Genomic DNA, 22,492 nt, shown 5'->3' with positions numbered 1-22,492 from the left:
ACGCATTTAATGCTTCGCACATGCCTTTTCTGATTTTTCTTTTTTTTTTTTGTCTATTTTCTTTCTCAACTGAGAAACTGTAGTGTGGAGCTCTGATTTTGCTTTTTTATTTTCTTTTTTCTTTCTTTAATATATTCTTTCCAATATTACTTTTATTCAATCTTTATATTCTTTCCAGTTTTAGAGTATTTCCATACTCATTATGCTATGTATGTATTGACCTTATTTAGTGTCAAAATTTTATTGTCTTAACTTTTTTTTGGTCTAATTGAGTTTTAAGAATTTAATTTCTGCTCAATGTGTTCAACTTGTAGTTTGCCTTAGTACACTTTGTATGCAATTATTTTTTTTCTGACTAAACTGTTATAGTGTATTTACTTAATTAGATTGTATTTGTTTTTTGAACATTTTGTTTCACTTACTCCTCTTCCTTTCTGGTAATTTTCAGGCAATTAAGAAAATCAATTATGGCTCCTTCTAGGAAATCTAGAAGCGTAAATTAAGAGGTTTTCTAGTGTTCGTGAGGCTGGTTCTAGTAAAGACAAAATTAAAGAGAATGCTAGCAAAAATAGGCTGAAGGTGAGTCTTGGTATTCAGAAGGTGAATTTGTTTCTTTAAGTCTTTAGAAAGGAATTATTTTCTTATACATGTACTGAGTTAAAACAAAGGAAGATTTTTTGCCTTTGCTCTTTATTGTTTTTGCTCGAGTCCTCTTGTCAAGAAGTCATTATAATATTTTTTTAGCATTTTGCCAATGTATACTTAGGTATTGAAAAAAGTTTGGTTAACTTGGTCAGGCATTATGGATTCTATTTCTTAACTTATAATTATTTTTTTTTAATTTCAATGATTTGCAGAAGAGAAAATTGGCTAACATATTAGGGCCACAATGGAATAAGGAGGAGCTTGAGCATTTCTATGAAGCTTACAGTAAATATAGGAAAGATTGGAAGAAGGTTAGTTCTAGTCTAGTCATAAGGTGCTTTTTATTGAATAAAAGGCTATAGGTCAAATTTCACGATCAAGTTTTAGGAGTGAATAGACAATTTAGTCCCTAATGTAGAAGCAAATGACTTTGATGTTTTGATGATGATCATGATGATTTGATGCAAATGATGCAAATGCGCTTTTCAAGTTTAAATTCAAGACAATGATTCAAGAATACAAGACACAATATCAAGATGATCACTAGTATGTTAGGAAGGAAATTCCTAATTGATATAGCAAAAGGTTTGGCCAAGTAATTTAAGTTAAAAAGTGTTTTTCAAGAGATTTACTCTCTGGTAATCGATTACCAGAGGATGTAATCGATTACCAGTGGCAAAAAATGTTTACAACAGCTATTAAAAATTTGAATTCAAATTTTAGACTGTGTAATCGATTACACAATATTGGTAATCGATTACTAGTAGTTAATAAACGTTTTAATTCAAATTTTAAAACCTGTAATCGATTACACAAAACCTGTAATCGATTAACAGGGGAGATTTTCAGAAAATAACTTCTAAGAGTCACATATATTCAAATGGTTTATGAATGGTCATCAAAGGTCTATTTATATGTGACTTGGAAACACGAATTGTGAGAGAGTTTTCATTGCCCAAAAAGTTTTATCCTCTCAAAAGATTAAGAGATTTTTTCTTAATTGAAATGTCTTATCCTCTCAAAGATTCCTTGGTCAAACACTTGCATATTCAATAAGGAATTGTGATTGATCTTCATTGTACAATCTATCTCTTTCAAGAGAGATTTCTTCTTCTCTTCTTCTTACTTCTGAAAAGGGATTAAGAGACCGAGGGTCTCTTGTTGTAAAAGAATTCTGAACACAAAGGAAGGATTGTCCTTGTGTGTTCAGAACTTGTAAAAGGATTTTACAAGAGTGGAAAATCTCAAGTGGGTTGCTTGAGGACTGGACGTAGACACGGGAAGTGGCCGAACCAGTATAAATCAGTTTGCATTTCTCTCTTCCCTTAAACTTCTTTTATTTATTGCCATTTAACTTTTGCTTTAAAGAAGTTTATTTTGAATTGTCTTTTGAGTAATTCATGTTAAGGGTGCATTGTTAATCTAAAAAGAGAGAGTGAAATTTTAATTGGGGAATAGTCTTTGTATCTTAATTCAACCCCCCCTTCTTAAGATAACTGAGGCCATTTGTTCAACACCTGAGATTGTACCCATTTTGCATATTAGTCCCTAACTTAATGTTAAATTCAAAATAGTCTCTATCTTTGCATAAGTGTTGTAAAATAGTCCTTCCGTTAAATTTTATAGTAACGCTGTTAGTGAGGTCAATTTTAGTGCCACGTGGACTATCCAACGTGGCACTAAGGATGATGTGGCATGGCACGTGGACGTGCCTCTTAAAACATGCCACGTCATTTGATGAAAACAAATTGAGTAAATAGGCAATTTAGTCCCTGACTTTGTGCCCCTGTTGCATATTAGTCCCTAACTTAATGAAAAATTCAAAATAGTCCCTATCTTTTGCTAACAGCGTCCCTAACTTAGTCAATTTGGACTAAGTTAGAGAGAGAAGCTAACTTAGTCAATTTACTAAATTTAGTCCCTGACTTACGACGCGCTAACAACATCGGTGGGTGTATCACCGTCTTTAAAGAGATCGTCGTAGTGCTTCTCTTACAAAGACGTTTTTATCCCACCGTCTTTAAATGTTTATATTTTTATCATTTTTTCTCCCTCTCTCTCTCATCTTATAGGTGCTAGAGAGACCTTTTTATTTTTGTGACCCTTTATTTCTTTCCTTATTCTCAGCTTCTCTCTCTTCTTCTTCAAGAACTCCTCAAGGAGGCTTTTAGCTCTTTGAGGATCACAACTCTCACATTCTATCTGATAGAGGTTTCAAAATCAAAACTGGTTTCATCCACCTCCAATTTCAAACCCTTCGAATCCTTTTTCAGTTCCAAATTCCTCTTGCACCTTCTTCAAAACCCTAGACTCCACTAACCCTAACTTTGCTGCGTGCCTCCGCCAAGCATTTGCGCCCGATGCTTGGGTCTAGATCCTCCTCGTCCTCCTCCACGCTCCAACACAATTCCCCATTCCCAAAATTTCTCATTCTCCCTTTCCTCTCCGAACCCAAAATTTCATACTTTCGTTTCGTTCATTCGGCGTAGAAGCAAGAGAGAGAGAGAGAGAGAGAGAGAGAGAGAGAGAGAGAGAGAGAGAGAGAGAGAGAGAGAGATGGAGAGGGAAAAAAGTTGCTACCAACAAGAAACAAACACAATCTTGCTTGATTCCATGGTGGCGAGAACCGACGTGAGTGGCGGAGGAGAGGGGTGGAACGGTGGTCTTCAGGGTTTTTATTCTTCTTTTTTTTGTTTTCTTGCTGCCGGTGTCGATAAATGTTTGAATGTTTTTGGGTTTTAGGTTTTAAGATTTGTTTGGATAAAGTTTGGGTTTTTATTTTTTTCGTTTATGAAATTCCCCCTTTTGTGATTTTTTTTGTGTGTGGTTTAGTTGGTGGTTTGAATAAGTAGAAAAACATGGGTGGTGAAGGAAGAAAGAGAAGGGTGCGACAGGATATTGGGAATCTCGTGACTAAACAAGGCCATGGAAATGGAATTAACGTGTCTAAACCTGTCACAAGGTTTTTTCTTTTTTCTTTTCTTTTGAAATGTTTTATCTTTTTAAGCTCTCATAATTTTTCTTCTGTTTTCTTTTGTCTAATTCTGCTCTTTTCTTTTTTACTAGGAACTTTCGTGCTCAACTATTGGCCAATGCACAAGCCGCAACATAAAAGAACAAGGTTGTTATTCTCTTTAACCTAATTTTTTTTGGGACTTTTTAGTTTTTACATATATGATTTTCAAAGAAACCAATGAAAAAATTTGTTTTCTTTTTGGTGACTGATGTGTCTCTAAATCTAAGTGAATAGTTGTTATCCAGAAACCAAGCACTGAAGTGAACAATGGAGCAGTGTTGGCAACTGATGGGGTTGATGTGCATAGGAAGATGTTTGTGTGCATGACTACATGGGTTTGCAGGTAGATATTAATGCCAAGATGAGGTCAATCCTTGTGGACTGGTTGATAGAAGTGCATAGGAAGTTTGAGCTCATGCCAGAAACTCTTTATTTGATCTTGAACAATGTATGTTTGCAGGTTAATGTTGTTTTTTTTCATTATGTTTGTTTAAACTTTTTTTGCTTAAAAAATATTTATTAATTACACTCTTCAATTATATAAAAAAAAGTTCAATCTAATGAAATATTTTGAATGAAATTTAGGCAAACGTGTGAAATACGGAGGAGAATTTTAGACATTTGATTCTGCATCTGGATGGTGTGGCATTGGTCTTATTAATATATTGCAATCACATACATTGATGACATTAATAATTTCCAATAAACAAATATTTTTCTAGGCAACACATATGAAAGTGGAATTGCTTCGAAGCATCTATCAAACAACTTCTTTTTAAAGTGATGACCAAGTATTTTTTAGTATTTAGTACTTCTTATTTTATTGTAACTTAAGTGCTTCCTTGCAAGTTTCTAATATATAAAGTAACATAATGCGTGAGAAAGCATTAACTAATCCCTTAGCTTGTTCCTTGAAACTATTTTAACCAATGAGCTTCAAGCGTTTACTTGTTACATAAATTACTGGGAGAAAGTGACTTTGAAGGTTTCAAAGTCCTTGGAACTTTCCAAGTTTATGTTATATAATAGTACATAGATCTTTGTTTTTGCCTTCTATACTAAGTTTACTCCATCATATCAAATTCAACCCTTTGTTCTAATGTTGGTTCTTCTTCTAAAATTTGCTACATTCGTTGTAATAACATGCATTATGGAGTCTACTAACACGTTTGATGTTATCAAAGAGAGCATTACAGGGTCAATGGCTGCTTCAGGATCCGTGGCTGTAGAACTTGCAGAGAAGCTCAAGATTTAACATGAAGAGTCTCTGAAACAGGTGCGACAACTAATGAGGAAATAAATTACAGGAATATGATAGAAAGAAAAAAATCTTCCCTTCCTTTGTTTGGTTTAATTTCATGGAAGAAAAAGAATTAATATGTATGATGAAGGGTAAGAGAAATATATAGGATAATTAAACAGTACACAAACAAGTTATAGAATTTAATTTTAGTACAGTGTAAGTATAAATTTTTTATATAACTATGTTAAATATATTTTAAATTATTTATTACAAATAATTAATAATCTTACTATGCGTAACAATATATAATTAGGTTCATTCATGTCTTTGTTTCTTCATTTCATTTTAAGTAACTTTACTTCTTTTGTTTATTTGTTTTACTTCTACTTAATATCCCTTAATAGTTATACTAAGCTTTCTAATTAGGGCCTTGGAATATTTTATTGAATTATGACATTATTAGTTGAATTCGTTAATTTGCATGTAATTCTGATGTTGGTAGCTTAAATCTATTAAATTATCAAAATTTTGAGGATATGGTATGGCTATATGTATCAACTTACAGAAATGTCTCTCTTTTTGGATTATGTATTTTTTCTTTTTTCAGTTTAGGAAGTTTTATGAACAAGAGGTAAAGCGCCTGTCACTCAACAGTTGCCAAGTGAATCAGATAATGATTATGCTGATTTTTCTTCCAAGGTATTCTAATTGTAAATGTAAACTGCAAAACATTGGACTAACCTTGTAAGGCATGATGTGAATGTATGACTTTTCATCTTTGTTACTATTATAATCAGAGCATTTACTCTGTGCACTATTTTTAGTTTCCCAGATCTTGCATTTGAAAGGAGATAGGAAGGACTTTGACTTTGTAAAATTCAGTCTCTCAGCAGAGGGATTTGATGTCTTTGTAAGTTAATCCCTTCTCTTATAAAAATAAGGCAATTTACTCTAACACTACTAAAAAAATTTCAAGCTCACTGGCTCACTCCCTGACCTCACACAGTACCCTTTTCTTTCCTATTGTGAATTCAATAGACAATAGTAGTGTTAAGTTAGGAATGGAAGGTTGGTATTCTCACATGAGTGGACACATGGCACAATGAATGACGAGAACTCCTTAGCAAGCAAAAGCTTCAAACCTTTTGATGGGGCCATGACTGGATGTGCATGTATCAATCAAAGGTTGACAGTCGGCCAATAATTAATATTTACACTAAGTTTAGGTGAGGAGGCTAGTGGTGTGGGATCAACAAGAGTGATGGACATGCACACTTTATCTCTAATGGGTTTTGGGTTTAGGTTAACTCAAGTGGTTTGACTAAGGCAAAGGTGCTTGTCTACTAGCCAAATCACCAAAACCAACTCTCCTTCACTTCACTTCACTTCACATGCATTTTCGAATCCTTTTCACTTTTTTTTTTCTTTCTTTTTATCCAAGGGATTAATTTATTATTTTGTCACATTTCCTACGCCATACATATATATTTGGTTCAAATATGCTTATTCTTCTATCCATTACCACAATAATATGGTAGAAGTGTTGGTAACACATTTTTTTAGATTAAATTAATCTAGAGGTCCTATAATTTCTATAATTTTAATTAGCTTTCTATAATTTAAAGATTTTTTGAAAAATCTTTAAATTATAGAAAGCTTGATAAATCTTTCAATTAATCTTGAGGTACTACCAAGCCTCTTACAGGATCATCACCTCGCACAGAAACATCAGTCATTAATGGAACTTATAAGGGATTTATGAAAATTATACTGCAGAACAATGATACTAAGATGCATACCTATCACATGAGTGGATATGCATTTTTTGTAGTCGGGTATTGACTAATTCCTTCTCTTTTATGTGTCATTCCATGTTTCCGGAACCAATAACACAACTTGATTTTGTTGGCCACAGGATGGATTTTGGTGATTGGTTTGAGAATAACAGGGGTACATATAACAAGTGGGATGGAATAGCTCGCGCTATAGCATATATATACACATCACAGGTCAATTATTTTATGTTAATAATTTCACCTTCTCACTCATGGTCTTGATGAAGTCTTTGTTTAAGGCATTTAAAAAGTTGAAACTTTTTGCTACAAGTCTAAACCTAATAAACTCCTGCTTATCATGTTGCTGACTGCTGGCATACTAGTTTCGGGTTAGGTGTTTTAAGGTTTTCATGTTTTGTTGAGGTGCAGGGGAATTGATGATGTGGTGGTGAGAATATGTTGAGCCTGAAAAGGCAGTATTTCTTTATTAGTACTAATGCAGATAATATTGTAATATTGTTATTATAAATTGATTTTCATATTATATAATAATATTTATTGATTATTAGCAATATTGATAATATTGTAATTATAAATATTGATTTTCATATTATATAATAATATTTATTGATTATTAACAATATTGATAATATTGAAAATATAAAAATTGATTATTAATTAACCTAAATTTTAATTGCAGTTTATTCGATATTTAACATCGATGGTGACATAAGCACCGATGTAGAAATCTCTTATTTTTAAGACGGTGCTGATGTCAGCATCGTCTTAGAAATAACAGATTTATACATCGGTGCTTAAGTGAGCACCGATGTGAAAAACTCTCCTTTTTTATATTGTTCACGAATATAACACCGATGTAGAAGGTCTAATTTCTACATCGGTGGTTAGTATAGCACCGGTGGTCTAATTACTTATCAAAGGCAGTTGGTATGTTAGGCGCGATGTAGAAAACATTGTCTTTCTACAACAGACATTTTAGGACCAATGTTGAAACTTTTAACTTTCAACAACATCTTATTCTACATTGGTCAATCACTTATGTCGAATGTCGTTTTCCACCAATGTAGAAACTGCGTTTTGTAGTAGTGCTAGTCTTTCAACTATTCTTTTTGGTCATCATTTTATTTTTTTCATAAGGATATGAATATAATGATATTTTTAATTTTTTATGGACTAATTTAATAAAATTAAAACTGGTTTGGAACTTGGAAGATTAACTATGATTTGGGCTTGGTAACGTTCTCAAGGAAGGAATTGTAATTTCTATCAACCCTCTTGTGATTTGGGCTTGGGTAGGACTCCTCATCAATGCCATAATTGTTAATGTTGTTAATGATGTTTACTTTTCTTTAGCCATTACTATTTATTATTTTTTCTTTGGTGGTTGACATTATGTGTGCGTGTACCTTTTCAGTAGTAGTGGTAGTGCAGCAGAAAAGATCATGAACCACGTGAACACTCTAATTTCCATCACACCAGGTACTACTTACTAATACTAGCTACTATATCATTAATTTTTTCTTTATATAAATAATAATCAAATCTCTATCTACATATCTCCTTAACCCTTTTCTCTCTCTCTCTCACCAAATCTTTTCTCTTTATAAAAAAAGCCTTTTTTGGAATGAATAAATCAACAGAAATAAAAAACGTGCTTTGAGTAGAAGCAGCTCGAATAACTTAAATTTTTGGAATGAATAAATTAACATACCTTAAATTTTTACTCTCTGGTTTATTTGAGTGAGTTTTATGTTATTTTGAAAATAATAATATTTTTTTTGTCAAATTCTTTTTAAAACTAATATATTATATTTCTATTAATTTGTTTAACATGTTATTGATACAAAATATTCATGGATAGATATTGCTTAAGTATCACAAAATTCCTTAATCTTATTTGAACTTGTCTTCCGTCTAGGTAAGCAACAATTAGGCAATTATTTGGGAATACGTATACAATTTTAATATCTTATATATGCTAATGAATAGATGTTTCAGGTACGTACATATATATAATAAGCTTTCAGGCACACTTTTTGGTTAAGTTTTTTAAGAAAGTAATTTTAAAGCTAAGTGTAAGAAGTTTTATGGAGAAAGTTATTTAATTGCTTATGATATAAATTTTCATTATGTAAATTTTTATCATATATATATATATATATATATATATATATATATATATATATATATATATATATATATATATATAAACATATAATTGTTTGGAATAACATACTGAAAATAAGCTTATCTTTCTTAGTCTCGAAACCATGTACATAGTTGCTTATGGCTTTCCCCTATGTCTGCAGTTTGGGGCTTAAGATCTAAAATTATAAATTTGCTTGTTTAGTTTTTTGTACAAAAAGCAATATATTGCTAGACGTAAATTTAATCATATTATAAATTTTTATTTTTTTAACAAATACATTCTAATCTAAGACGGTATTATGAGAAAATCGTTTTAGAATCTTCAATATTTTTTATTTGTTTAAAAGAGAAATACATTCTAAGACGGTTCTTTGAAGAACTGTCTTAGAATCCTAAGTTTATTTTATATTCTAAGACGGTTCTTGAAAAATCGTCTTAGAAAAACTGCATATTCTAAGATGGTTTTGAGAAAAATAACCGTCTTAGAATGTGCAGCTTTACTAAGATGATTTTTAAGAACCGTCGTAGAAAGTTAAAATTTTAATTTTCTAGGACATTGGCTACAAAGACAGTTCAAAACCGTCGTTAAAAGTGTCTTAAAATCGATGTAGAATCATCTTTTTGTAGTAGTGAGTGAACTAGCATAAAAGATAGTGTCTTTCTTCTCTTGTTCTAATCTTTTTCTCTCATTCAAGGTTTAATCAAGTCTTTTGAGTATTAAACAAAGTTTTTCACAAAGATTCAAGTTTTATGATTGTGAAAGAAAGAATGTTAATTAAGAATCATGTTTTAGGAATGATCGATTAAGTATTGATTACGTTTGATTCATGTTTTCTTTGTGATACGATCCATAGAAATGGTAAGAGATGAATGCAAAACGAGGTGTATCATTCAATTATTAGAAATTGTACCCAACAAGAGCACACTTCCCACAAAGTTACAACGCTTATACCAGAGGTTTCCCTCCTCTCTCCAAGTCATGTTATGTTTGCCTCATCTTTCTCATTCACACCTTTTTCCCTATATTCATCAATCCAATATTAGAATTCTCAATCCTCGACATAACCACCTATCATAATAGAACCTATCAATCTGTAAAAGATTATACAACTAGTGATACCTACCATAATAGAATCAACTAAGCCTAACATAATAGAGTTACTTGACAACTGTAAAAGAGCTAGACTGTCACATAGCTACTGGCTAATATATAGATACTCTAACACATTATCAATTCTATTACTTCCTCTTTTATTTTAGTTTACAAATTTATAATCATAACCCATCCCCATTATAATTATAGATCGGCATGGATCATAGAACTTGATAAGTGAAATGTCAAATTTCTTTGTGTCGTGCTTGATAAAAAAAATTAAGAACAAATGCACCTTTGCCACCTTTGCCACGCCTTGCTCAGTGATTAGCAAACCATTTAAAACTATATTTTCAATCACTATTGTATCAGGTTAGACATCCAAGGCCAGTTTATAATTCACAAAGACTTCAATGCTATGTGAAAATTCAATGACATGCATAACCTTTTCCATTTCACTTTACATGGAAAAAAAGTGGGAGGAAAAAAACACTAACAATTAATCAATACTCACATGCAAATAAATCAAGTTTGGATTATTATAAATAGAAACAAAATTATTCTCCCACTCCAATGTTGTGATGCTTGAGGATGACGATTCTTGATATCCCAAAAGACACTCCTTCTAAGATTGACTGTAATTATAACAATTAAAATGTTAAACATATTAAGACCAAAAGGTCAACATAAATAATCCACACGTGGTAGATGGAAGAAACAAATACCATCATGTTTCATGAGCCTCATTCAAGAATTTCTTGGCCAACACTTCTTCTTAATGTACCCCCACCATGTTCTCATTGTTAGGATCAAGGTGCTCGGTCAGATATCACTGAATGACATCCCGAGCCTCCTCATGGGTAAAACGAAATAATATATGAACCCAATATATGTACACATAATAAAGGACAATTGACTAAAACATCATCAATCATAGGTATGAACGTAGTTAACACCTCTTTAAAAAGACATTTACTAATCGATGGTTACTCTTGTACATATCATCATTCATGAATGTTCTGTGGAAGGGCCTGCAAAGTTGGAAAGACAAGTTCAAGGTAAGCGTGTAATGCAAGGTAAATAAGAATGAGTATGCATTAATATGTGTAGAAGGTGAAAATTCTCCTGAAGCTCAAAAGACAAATAAAATGAGTGTATTTTTAAAAAGTATATGTTTGATGAATAGAAATACGTGTTTTGTGTAATTTTTTTTCCCTAAGACTTCAAAATTTTGATTTTGTTCTCATTCAAATAATGTGAACACATTCCCTTTTTGTCATCAAACTTTGTACACTATCAATATTGAATTTATCATTAAAAGAAGTTTTTTTAACTAAAATAGGCAAGATAAAATTATTCTATCTAAATTTTTTAAAAATAAAAAAGATAACATGGGTGAATTTTAATTTTTGAAACATTGAATGCAGTCTTCAAGATGACAAAGGCCCAAATGATGTTTAGGATAAAAAATGACCTTTAAATTTAAATTATTATTTTTTCAAAATAGTATTAAATTAATGTATAGTTATGGGTTTGAAATCCAACAGAATTTGTTGATTATATTTGGCGCATGTACAATGTGAAGTAACTATTTGTTTACTAATTGATAATATAAAGATTAAACCACCATAAATACATTTATATGAAGTTTTATAATTAACATGACAACCCATCCAAAGAAAAACTTACATTGCATAACAGTCACGTACTAATTCACATGTACAATAAAGAGTAATCCATATGTCCTACATTCATAAGACACAAAATAGGGTAAGCTTTCATGAACCATAGGCAGGCATACAACACAAAAACAGGTCCCTTAGAGAGTGTATATTATTTTGCTAATTTGTTAGATGAAAGTTGAGCAGGTGAAATTTTGGAACTCAATGCTTCGTCGTCACATCCCTGATGTGTCTGTTGCTTCATTGGTGTAAGGGAACTCCGAGAAGTGGATCATGATCCGCTTTGCAGACACGAATTGTTGCGTAAATGATGAAGTAATTTTTGAGTTAGATTAAAAGTTAACATTGGTGCAGCTTGAAAATGCGATAGTATCCACAATTATGAACTTAAAATTGAAAGTAAATTTTTGCACTTAGGCTCATAGTGGGGATGATCATTGGGATCAGAGACCTTGCAATATCTCTACATCATATGCACAGGAACAAATTGAAAAAAAAAATCAAGCTAAAAAAGGAAAAGGGGTAAAATTGGACACCCTAAAGAGCAGGCTGGATCAAACTAAAAAGCATTAACACAAAAGTATATATATACTATATAGATTAATTATAAAAAGTATTTTTAATGATGAGAAATCACTTCAAATAAATTGTGATACCATTAACACAAAAAATAAAAGAAACTAAAAATAACTTTTCAAAAATTTGAAGGACTAATAAAAATAAATTATTTTTTAAAGGAATAAAAAAATAATGATCAGATCTTAGAAAATATATTTAAGCCTAAAAAAACTAAAATGTATAGCAAAAGAATAGAACAAACTAAAACTAACTGAAAGAAAAATTAACAATAAACTAACATGGGACTTATGTACCTTAAAAAAAGCATAATTATATTAGATGGTTTTAAAAGTTCAGACACCATTTTTCTTTGACTTAATCGTTTGGCAGGGATGCTCATACTTAGTAATATGAGACAAACCATACTTTCATTTTGTAGTATATCTGTTATCATGATAACAATATGTTTATAATTTAATTAATCACAGTAATGGACCCACAAAACATAAGCAAAGGGAATTAGGAATAATGCATATGATTATAACTTTCCAAACCCTAAAGAAGTGCATGATTTAAATGATCAGAGAATCTAAGTCAAATGATACTTCATTTCCTTTGAATAAGAGGAACATGAAGAAGCGTAGAAATTACAATCATACATTACCCACCTATTACAAAATATATGTTTGTCTGAAGGTATAATTAACTTAAAGAGATCAAATAAAAATATGAGCTAGAAATGCATATCAAAGAGAAGTTGTAAACAACCTTGGTCACTCATAGAATCTTAAACAGTTGAAAGAGGAATGTCCTTGCCAGTGGAATCAAGTGAGTTCCTTACCTAATTGTCCTTAAGTTGGTGGTATCTCTTGACTACAAAAAATGCCCCATCAAACATATTAAAGACAATGAAAAAATTTAAGAAAGAAGAAATGAAAGTTGACACCAAAATTTTAAAGGAAAAGTATGCACTTCTGCATTATAAGACATGTTTACTTTGACAATAGGTGTCCCAACTTGAGAATACTTGCATAGTAGTTGATAAATTAATACAAAATGAGTAGAAAAATATAGGAAATTAGAAGGCAATAAATACAAACCATAGCAAGAAATTTGCAAAGTCTGCATCATTGGCATCTCGCATGGCAACATAAAAATCTTCATATGTCACAGCTTGGCCATCATGTCTCTTAAAATAAAGATCCATGCCTTGAAACATTATTCTGAGAAAATAAGTGGTGCCAAACACCTACAATTAACAAATTAACAAATCCAAAGAAACCAAATAAATAGGACGTGGAATTCTCCTACAACAAAGAACAGAAAAAAGAAAGGTAAAGATGAAGAAAATTACGTTCATAGACATAAGCCTTCTGAACATCTCTCATGGCAGCCTGTTCAATATAGTTCTCACCAGAAACCTCTTTAATAGCCTTGTCCTGTTATTATTATTATTATTCTTTTTACAAATCGAAAAAAAATTTATTTTTTTTTTCCGCGAAAATAATAATATGCATTAGTTGAGTACCAGAGGTACTTGGAATATATATATTACAGTCCATATTTGGTCCCAAGACATTTGGTATTCATTGAACCAATCTGAATTTTAATTTAGATTCTTACAAAAATTTGCTCTAATATTCTATCCTACTCTATTGAGAAACCTTGCTCTGATGTTGGAAGACCAGTAGTTGTAGTGAGAGTTGAAATCCTTCTCCAAATTTGCGAGTCACATCCATAATAAGAAAACTGCATCATCTAGGATGCTGTTGGCATTGAATGTACCATTGGAGAAAATAATGTTATTTCTTTGCTTCCAAATGGTCCATGTTAGTGCCAACCACCACCATTTCCATCTGCTAGACCTCATTCCCTCTTTCACTCCATGTATATGTTGGAGAAAGTGTTGCATTGGGTGTTTTGGGAAGACACCCGACATACCCACCCAAGACAAGGACTCCCACCATACTGGAGTTATCTTGCCACAATGAAAGAATAGATGACCTGCCCTCTCCTCCACTTCTCTGTAGAATGGGCATGTGGACTCCCCAACCTGAATCTGTCGTCTCCGCAAATTTGCTTTAGTTGGTAGTCTATCTCTGATTAACCTCCATGCGAACATAGTAATTTTAGGTGGCAGCTTGATCTTCCACGACTCCTTAAATACTCCATCCTGTTGTTGTTCAGATGTTTTCCCCCACACCATATCATAGGTGGATTTGGTCATGTATTGCCCACTCGAGTCTGCCTTCCATACCCACTGATCACCTTTCTGCGGCTGAATTGGGTGGCATGCTGTGGAAGCAATGCCTTTCAAGATTATTTTGATGATGCCAAAGAATCAAGAGTTAAGCAAAGTTTCAAGCAAAGATTCAAGAATCAAGTTTCAAGTTTCAAGAATCAAGAATAATCAAGATCAAGATTCAAGACTAAAGATTCAAGAATCAAGAGAAGACTCAATCAAGATAAGCATTAAAAAAGTTTTCCAAAATATTGAGTAGCACAAGAAGTTTTCACAAAATCATTACCAAAGAGTTTTACTCTCTGGTAATCGATTACCAGAAGGTAGTAATCAATTACCAGTGTTTTAAAACGTTAAGATTTCAAATTTCAAGAGTTACAACTTGTGTTTAAACATTTTCAAGTTGTGTAATCGATTACACAATACTTGTAATCGATTACCAGAGCTTCTAAATGTTTTAATTTTCAAAATTTAAAATGAAGAGTCACATCTGTTGATGTGTAATGGTAATCGATTACCAGTGACTGATTTCGAAAAATAAATTTCCAAAAGTCACAGTTCTTCAAGTGACTTGTTTCTGAAGATTTTTTCAAAAGTCACAACTTTTTAAGTGACTAGTTTTAAAGAAATTGCCAAGAGTCACAAGCTTTGACTTGAGTCATCAAGAGATTATAAATATGTGACCATGACATGAATTTAAAAAATCTATCATCTATCTTTCAATATCATCTTTCATCTTTTTCAACACTTTCAACAGATCTTTCTGATTCATTTCTCTTCATCTTTCTAAAATTTTTTGTTCAACACTTTCTCTTCCAAGAAAAGTTCTTTGTTCTAAAACTTGTACTATTCATCTTTTTCATTCTCTTCTCCCTTTGCCAAAAGAACGAAGGACTAACCGCCTAAATTCTTTTGTGTCTCTCTTCTCCCTTACAAAAGATTCAAAGGACTAACCGCCTGAGAATTCTTTTGATTCTTCCCTTCCGCCTAAGCAAAAGATTTCAAAGGACTAACCGCCTGAGATATCTTTTGTTTCCCCTTACAAAGACTCAAAGGACTAACCCCCTGTAAATTCTTTGTCCCAACACATTGGAGGGTACATCCTTTGTGGTACAAGTAGAGGGTACATCTACTTGGGGATTGTTATACTGAGAACAAGAGAGGGTACATCTCTTGTGGATCAGTTCAAGTGGAGGGTACATCCACTTGGTTTTTCAAAGAGAACAAGGGAGGGTATATCCCTTGTGGATCTTTGTCTTGTAAAGGATTTTACAAGGTTGAAAGAAATCTCAAGAACCACAGGTTGCTTGGGGACTGGATGTAGGCACTGTTAGTGGCCGAACCAGTATAAATCTTGTGTTTGTCTTCTTCTTCCCTACACTCTTTAATTTCCACTGTGTACTTTTCTTTTACAGTTTACTTTTGTTTAAATTACATAACTTAGTAGTAAAGCCTAATTGAATCTAGTAACATTAAGAAGGATAAATTTTTAATTAGTCCAAAAACGGTCATAATTAATTCAACCCCTCTTCTTAATTATTCCGAGGCCACTTGATCCAACACGTGCAACATCCAATAGGAATGAAACTGCCATATCTATTTCGTTATCAAACAATGGTCTTCTCCACCTAAACTCCCATTCCCAACCTGCATCCTTGAAGGCCTCCATGTGCTGTATACTTTGATTTTGCTGCATAGAAATGCTATACAGCCTAGGGTATCTTGCAAGTAGCGAATCCTCTCCCCCCATCCATCTGTCCTCCCAAAATTTAAACTTATCCCCACATCCAACCCTCCAAGATGTTGTAGTGTTCATTACCTCTCCATGTTGCGGATGATTAAACACGAGCTTTAGATCCCTCCACCATACCGATTCACCCTTTCCTCTAGTTACTTCACTCAAACCCCTCCAACCCTCATATTTTGATTCCAACACCCTAGCCCACAGCTCCCCCTGGCTTTGAAATAAGCTCCACTTCCATTTAGCCAACAGTGACAGATTAAAAGAAGTAGTGTCTTTGACTCCCAACCCCCCAGCTTCCTTTGGCAGGCACACTGTGTCCCATTTGACCCAAGCTATTTTGCATTGCTCTTAATCACCTCCCCATAAGAACCTTCTCTACAGCCTGACTAGCTTGTCCACCACCTTATTAGGCACCCTAAAAAAAGAGAAAAAATAAATAGGAATGGACGTTAGCACTGACTTTATGAGAGTCACTCTCCCCCCAAAAGACAAGTGTTTTTGTTTCGATTTCACTAACTTTCTCTCACACTTAGTTATGATAGGGTCCCACGTCTAATATGATCTCGGATTTGCTCCAATAGGAACACCAAGGTATGAGAAGGGGAACGTCAACAAGCTACAATTGAGGTATTCGGTTGCCTCATTCTCCCACATACCCAACACCCCAAAAGCACCAAACCCACTTTTAGCAAAGTTAATTTTGAGTCCCGATACAAGTTCGAAAATCTTCAACATTGCTTTGATGGCTCTGACATTTTCCATCAATGCCTCTCCAAAGAAAATTGTGTCATCCGCATACTGGAGCAGGCTAATTTCCACCTTGTTTTTGCCACATAAGAATCCCTTAAATAGCCCATTCTCGAGCGCTTGTGACATAATGCCACTGAGAGCCTCTGCGACAATATTAAAGAGGAGAGGTGATAATGGATCTCCTTGTCTGATCCCTTTCTAAGGCAAGAACTATGCTAAAGGGCTACCATTCACCAAAACTGAGACTAATGCTGACTTTAGGCATCCCTCCATCCACTGGATCCATTTAGAGCAGAATCCCATTCTTTTCAACATATAAAATAGGAATCCCCAGCAAACAGAGTCATACACCTTCTCATAATCCACTTTGAACACTAAGCACGATTTTTGGTATCTTTTGGCTTCGTCAACCACCTCATTTGCAATCATGATGCTATGTAGCAGGTGCCTGCCTTCTATGAATGTTGATTGCCTTTCATGTATGATAAAAGGCATAACCTTCTTCAGTTTATTCGCCAGTATCTTCACAACTATCTTATATGTGCATCCTATCAGTGAGATAGGTCTGTAGTCATTCAACATTTGAGGATCTGATACCTTGGGAATCAAGGCTATGAAAGATGCATTAGATCCCTTTGGAAAAATTCCATTGACATAGAATTCATCCAAAAAGCGCAGGACATCAGGCTTGATGATATGCCAAAATTGCTTGATGAATTCGAAATTTAATCCATATGGTCCCGGACTCTTGTCACTCCCACAATCATTTTGCTGGTTGTCTATGGTCTAGAAGCATAACCCATCCAATGTAGGTCCACGACTTTAGTTTCTTGGAAGTGCTTTTCAAAGAACAACCTAATCGCCTCTTTAACTGTTGCCAGCTCCTCCGACCATACCCCATCAATCAGCATCCCTTTTAGGCAATTATTCCATCTACTAGCATTTATCATCAGATGAAAATATCTAGAGTTGCAATCACCTTCTTTGATCCATATGGATCTCGCCTTCTGTCTTAGTAACAACTCATGTGATTGAGCTGCCACCCATAATTCCTCCTGAAGCTGCTTCCTGATCAACATCTCCGAGTGGGATAACTGTCTGTCAGCTATGTTCCACACCCTGAGCCTGTTCTTGAGTGCTTTTATTTTTTCTTTTAAGACATACCCTCCCCACCCACTTTGCTGGTTAGATGTCCAGCTCTCCTCAACAGCTTTCTTGAATGACATGCTAAATAACCAGCAGTCCATGATTCTGAAAGGTTTAGGGCCCCAATCAACACTTTTGGAGCGAAGCAATATCGGACAATGGTCCGAGAAGTTCCTCTCCAATGTGTATTGAGCTGAGCTAGGCCACTTGGCCAACCATTAAGGAGATATTAAGAATCTATCTAATTTACTCTTTGTCGTGCCGTTTGGTCTTACCGATGTGAATTTGCTACCCACCCAAGGCGCTTCCTCAACCTCCATATCTTCAATCCATTCATTGAATTCTCTAGACCCACCATCCTCCAAGCTCCTGTGACACACACCAAATCTCTCTGAAGGATTTCTAATGCTATTTAAATCCCCTATTATGCACCATAATCCACCTTGGCTCTGGATTTTCAATTATTTGATAGAATCCCATAATACTCGTTTACTTTGGATATCACACAGTGAATAAATTCTTATAATATTGACTAATTGGGCCTCTTGAATCCACTCTAGTTTGAATATCTTTTCTCTCCATAAACACAAGATGCCACCAGCTGTGTTTAGTGCTGGCTGAGCTTCCCAACTGACTTCCGAATCCCCCCATAAAGCTTGACACATAGATCTCTCAATCACCTCCTTTTTGGTTTCCTAAATGCATAGCATATCTACTTTTTGTTTGATGACCATCCTTCTAATTGTCGGCCACTTTACCCCCTCCCTAAACCTCTTACATTGTATGTTATGATATTCATTGATCCCTTTTCCTTCCTCCCAATCTCTCTGACTTTGTGATGTTCCTTTCTTCCATTTGTACTAGTTGCTGCACCTTACTTCTTTCTTCATCCCAGCATGTAACTCCCAATTCTATTGGCATCTGCCACAACCTCTTTGCCTCCTTGCTATAATTATTTTCTTGTATTGGTTGGTCTGATGCATTGTAATGGTCCCCTTGCTGTTGATCATTTATCTTCGAATTGTCATCCTTGTTATTATCCTGGTGTGTTAGCTCTCCCTGTTGGTCCAAAGCTGCATTCAGGTGCCTCTTTGGGCCTATTGGCTCTATTTTCTTTTTACACCATCTTTTTCTAGAGTACACACTAAGAGGGTGTGCTTTGTTTCCTTGGGATTTCAAAATATTGTTTTGCTATTGAGATATTGGAGTTTTGGGGGTGTGAGGAGTAAAGCCTAACCCATCTATTTCTGCCTCTTCCTTGTCACGTGACTTTTTTATTTGGGTCACAGCTATTTCAGACATTGCAACGGTCCCTTCTTCACACATATTTCCTTTTCCATGCTTTCCTTCTGTCAGCTTTGCCTGGGTTCTACACTTGCTGTGCGTTTCTCCTACCAAATCAAGCGAAGCCATTTCTGCCCCACCTGCGCTGACCATAACAAGTTCAACAATTTGGTCTTTGGTTGCGTCGTCACTATCGCCACTGACCACTGCTTGGTTATTCATCATCGTCCCCCGGTCCATGCATTTGTTCGTTGGGTCACGGTGTGGATCGTGCCCAACGGGTAATAGGTGTTTGGATCCATCTTCCGCCGCACACGATTTGTCCTCCTCCGCCACCGCCACCATCTCCTCCATCGTACTTTCTCCGCAACGGTCCATCACTTCCTCCTTTTGATTTCGGTTCTGCAACTTCATTGTCCTCCTCACCCTCGGCGAGGCCATCTCGCTTTCCTCCGATAGAATGTCTTCCGATGTGTTGTACCCCTCACCATTCCGGCATCGACACATATTGGAGTAAGCACCGCTTTCCTCAATTACGTGTACGGGGAATATTTCCCCTTGAATATGGACTCGTACTGTATGTTGAATCATCATCGGCCATGGCATTTTTAGTAGGATCCTAGTCCTATCCATTTTCCGCAGTTCCTCCACATCATCATCTACGTCCACCACTTCTCCTATTCCAGCGATTATCTTTCTCATCTCATGTGAGTCCCAGGCCATTAATGGTATTCCCCACAGCTACACCCATGTAAGTCTATATCCGGCTCGCACCTTCAGCTTCCACCTTTCCAGCGAGTAAAATAGAGCACTCCTTCCTTCATCCTCATCGTCCATCATTTGTTGTGTCTTTTCTTATGTGAGACCGAGGAGCAAGACCATGTCATCCCCGATATATTTTGGCACTATGTTAATTCCGAAATCCCAGAGCATGTCCTCCTCAAGTCTATCAAACATGGTGAGATTTTTTAACCTCCCCACCCATGCCTCCTGCAGCCATTTTCTCCCAGATAGCGGTATGTCAAGGTGCACTTCTGATCTTGAACTGTGGCTTATGTAGCTCACACCTGTTGATGGTATCATCTGGTCCATTCGTGGGTTTCTCCGTGCAACAACGTCCGCAAATGATCCACGCTTGAGGCCCGGAACCGCTGCAGACTTCTTTGCCTGGTATGTGCCTCTACCCTCCTGTTCGTGTTGTCTAGCAAAAGTTGGAATTCTGGTCTCTGGTTGTGTCCCTCCAGGTGTAGCTCTACCATATTTTGGTATGTTAACGTACAGTTTTAGGCCTCCCACGACAATGTTATCCAATCTCTTCTCTAGCTGGTTCACGTCTTCCCCTCCCTTAAATCTTGCAAAACCATATCTCCTTCCATTTCTGTTCCTCTTCCTAGAGATGAAAATCTCTCTTACATCACCCGCTTTTTTGAAGTGTTGCCACAATTCCTCCTCTGTTGTGTCTTCAAGGAATCGAGTGAAATAGAACGAAGAGATGTTCTGATGGTCCCCCCAGTTTTCCCTCACGTAGCTTTGTTGACCTCCTTTCCTTTTTCTGATGAGGTTGACCTCCTTTCCTTTTTCTGACGAGGTTCAAACATGGACCCTCCCTCTCTCTCACTCTCTCGCTCTCTCTCTGCTCCTTTCTATTCCTCACTCCCACCCATTGTTTCTCTCGTCGGTGTATCACTTTCTCTTTCTCATCAGTGTCTCGCTCTCTCTCTCTCTCTCTCATTTGTATCTCTACAACGAAGAGATAATGTAGCCTAAAAAAAACTTTAATTGAATTGCCATAGAAAAAAAAATTGAACATTTAAGAAAGTGAAATTAGAACTAACCTTAGGACAACATTTGCCACAGTTGAAGCATCGAATGAAAAGCTCTTCACACATTGGGATACCATTTTTCTAAGAAAATAATCGCTTTGTTGTCAAAAGTTTTTTTTGGAAGTTGGCAAAAAATAGATTATTTTTCCAAATAAGTGGTGGGGAACACCTACAATTAGGAGAGAACTTACTTGAGAGTGAGTAACCTAAGAGAAGGAGAGAAGCTTCAAGATAATCATTGTTATTGTTGCTGTGAGAGTTGCCGGAGTTTGCAACGAAGAACGGCCAAAGCGAACAATTTATTACACTTTCACCAATATAATATTCAAGAGAGTAAGATATTTATTGCTCCTTTCAAAAGTATGAATTGAAATACTTTAATTTCAATGTGTTTGTGTTAATTAAACCCCTCTGGTGGTTATTTTATTCAAATAACATAATTGTTTAACAAACTAAATTATTTTATTAAATATCTTATTAAAATAATATTAATGTATCTTATTAAATATAATTAACAATTTATTACACTTTCACCTATATAATATTCAAGAGAGTAAGATATTTATTGCTCCTTTCAAAAGTATGAATTGAAATACTTTAATTTCAATGTGTCTATGTTAATTAAACACCTCCGGTGGTTATTTTATTCAAATAAAATAATTTTTTAACAAACTAAATTATTTTTTAAAATATCTTATTAAAATAATATTAATGTATCTTATTAAATATAATTAACAACGTGTTTTGTTTGAGAGAAAGAAAAGAAATGAAAAAAGGGGTTCTTATATTTATTTTCTTTCCCATCTATTAAGCGGTTTGCTGCAAAACCCTTCGCATATTTTTTGATCCTATGAAATAAATAAGCTCTATTATTTCTAATCTACTAACTATTATGTTATATCACTCAAGGAGTTATTGGCATACAAAATATTTTAATGTATGTATTAAAATTTATACTTCAATTTGACTTCCTTTTGAATCAGTTGGACACGCAAGTCATGGATTAATCAAATTTGTACTACTCCATGTTGTTTTCTAAGAAAAGGAGGCGCTTGACCAAAGGCTCTCGGCTGTCAAAACACTTGGTTTTGCTATAAACCGTAGTGTACATTATAGGATGGGAATAAACTTGTAGGAATTTTATTCGGTGGCAATAGAGTTTGATTTCCTTCGAAAGTATCATTAGCGGAGCATACCTTGTCTAGCTGCAAGCCAAATGAATGACTATTTGTAAGAAGCTTAGTTTGCACTACTCTTCCATGCTGGCCATTCAAAAAGGTCTATAACAACCTCAAACTCTAAAAAACAATAAGAAACCACAG

General features: G+C 34.6%; 1 long non-coding RNA gene across 2 annotated transcripts; it reads left to right on the top strand.

The window, feature by feature from the left end:
• The first annotated feature begins 4,594 nt into the window (after nucleotides 1–4,594).
• Nucleotides 4,595–8,787, top strand: LOC102663962 (uncharacterized). 2 transcript variants are annotated; one of them, XR_005887668.1, is made up of 5 exons: nucleotides 4,595–4,937; nucleotides 5,512–5,603; nucleotides 5,729–5,814; nucleotides 6,820–6,913; nucleotides 8,115–8,787. It is a non-coding gene; the product is annotated as an uncharacterized lncRNA (long non-coding RNA). The 2 variants fall into 2 exon arrangements; XR_417132.4 differs by lacking the exons at nucleotides 4,595–4,937; nucleotides 5,512–5,603; nucleotides 5,729–5,814 and adding an exon at nucleotides 5,822–6,739.
• The last annotated feature ends 13,705 nt before the right edge of the window (nucleotides 8,788–22,492 follow it).

The sequence above is a fragment of the Glycine max genome, chromosome 12 (genome assembly GCF_000004515.6).
Source record: "Glycine max cultivar Williams 82 chromosome 12, Glycine_max_v4.0, whole genome shotgun sequence".
NCBI classification, from domain to species: domain Eukaryota; kingdom Viridiplantae; phylum Streptophyta; class Magnoliopsida; order Fabales; family Fabaceae; genus Glycine; species Glycine max.
Note: the sequence above shows the minus strand (reverse complement) of the source record. Positions and strands in the feature narration are given on the sequence as shown.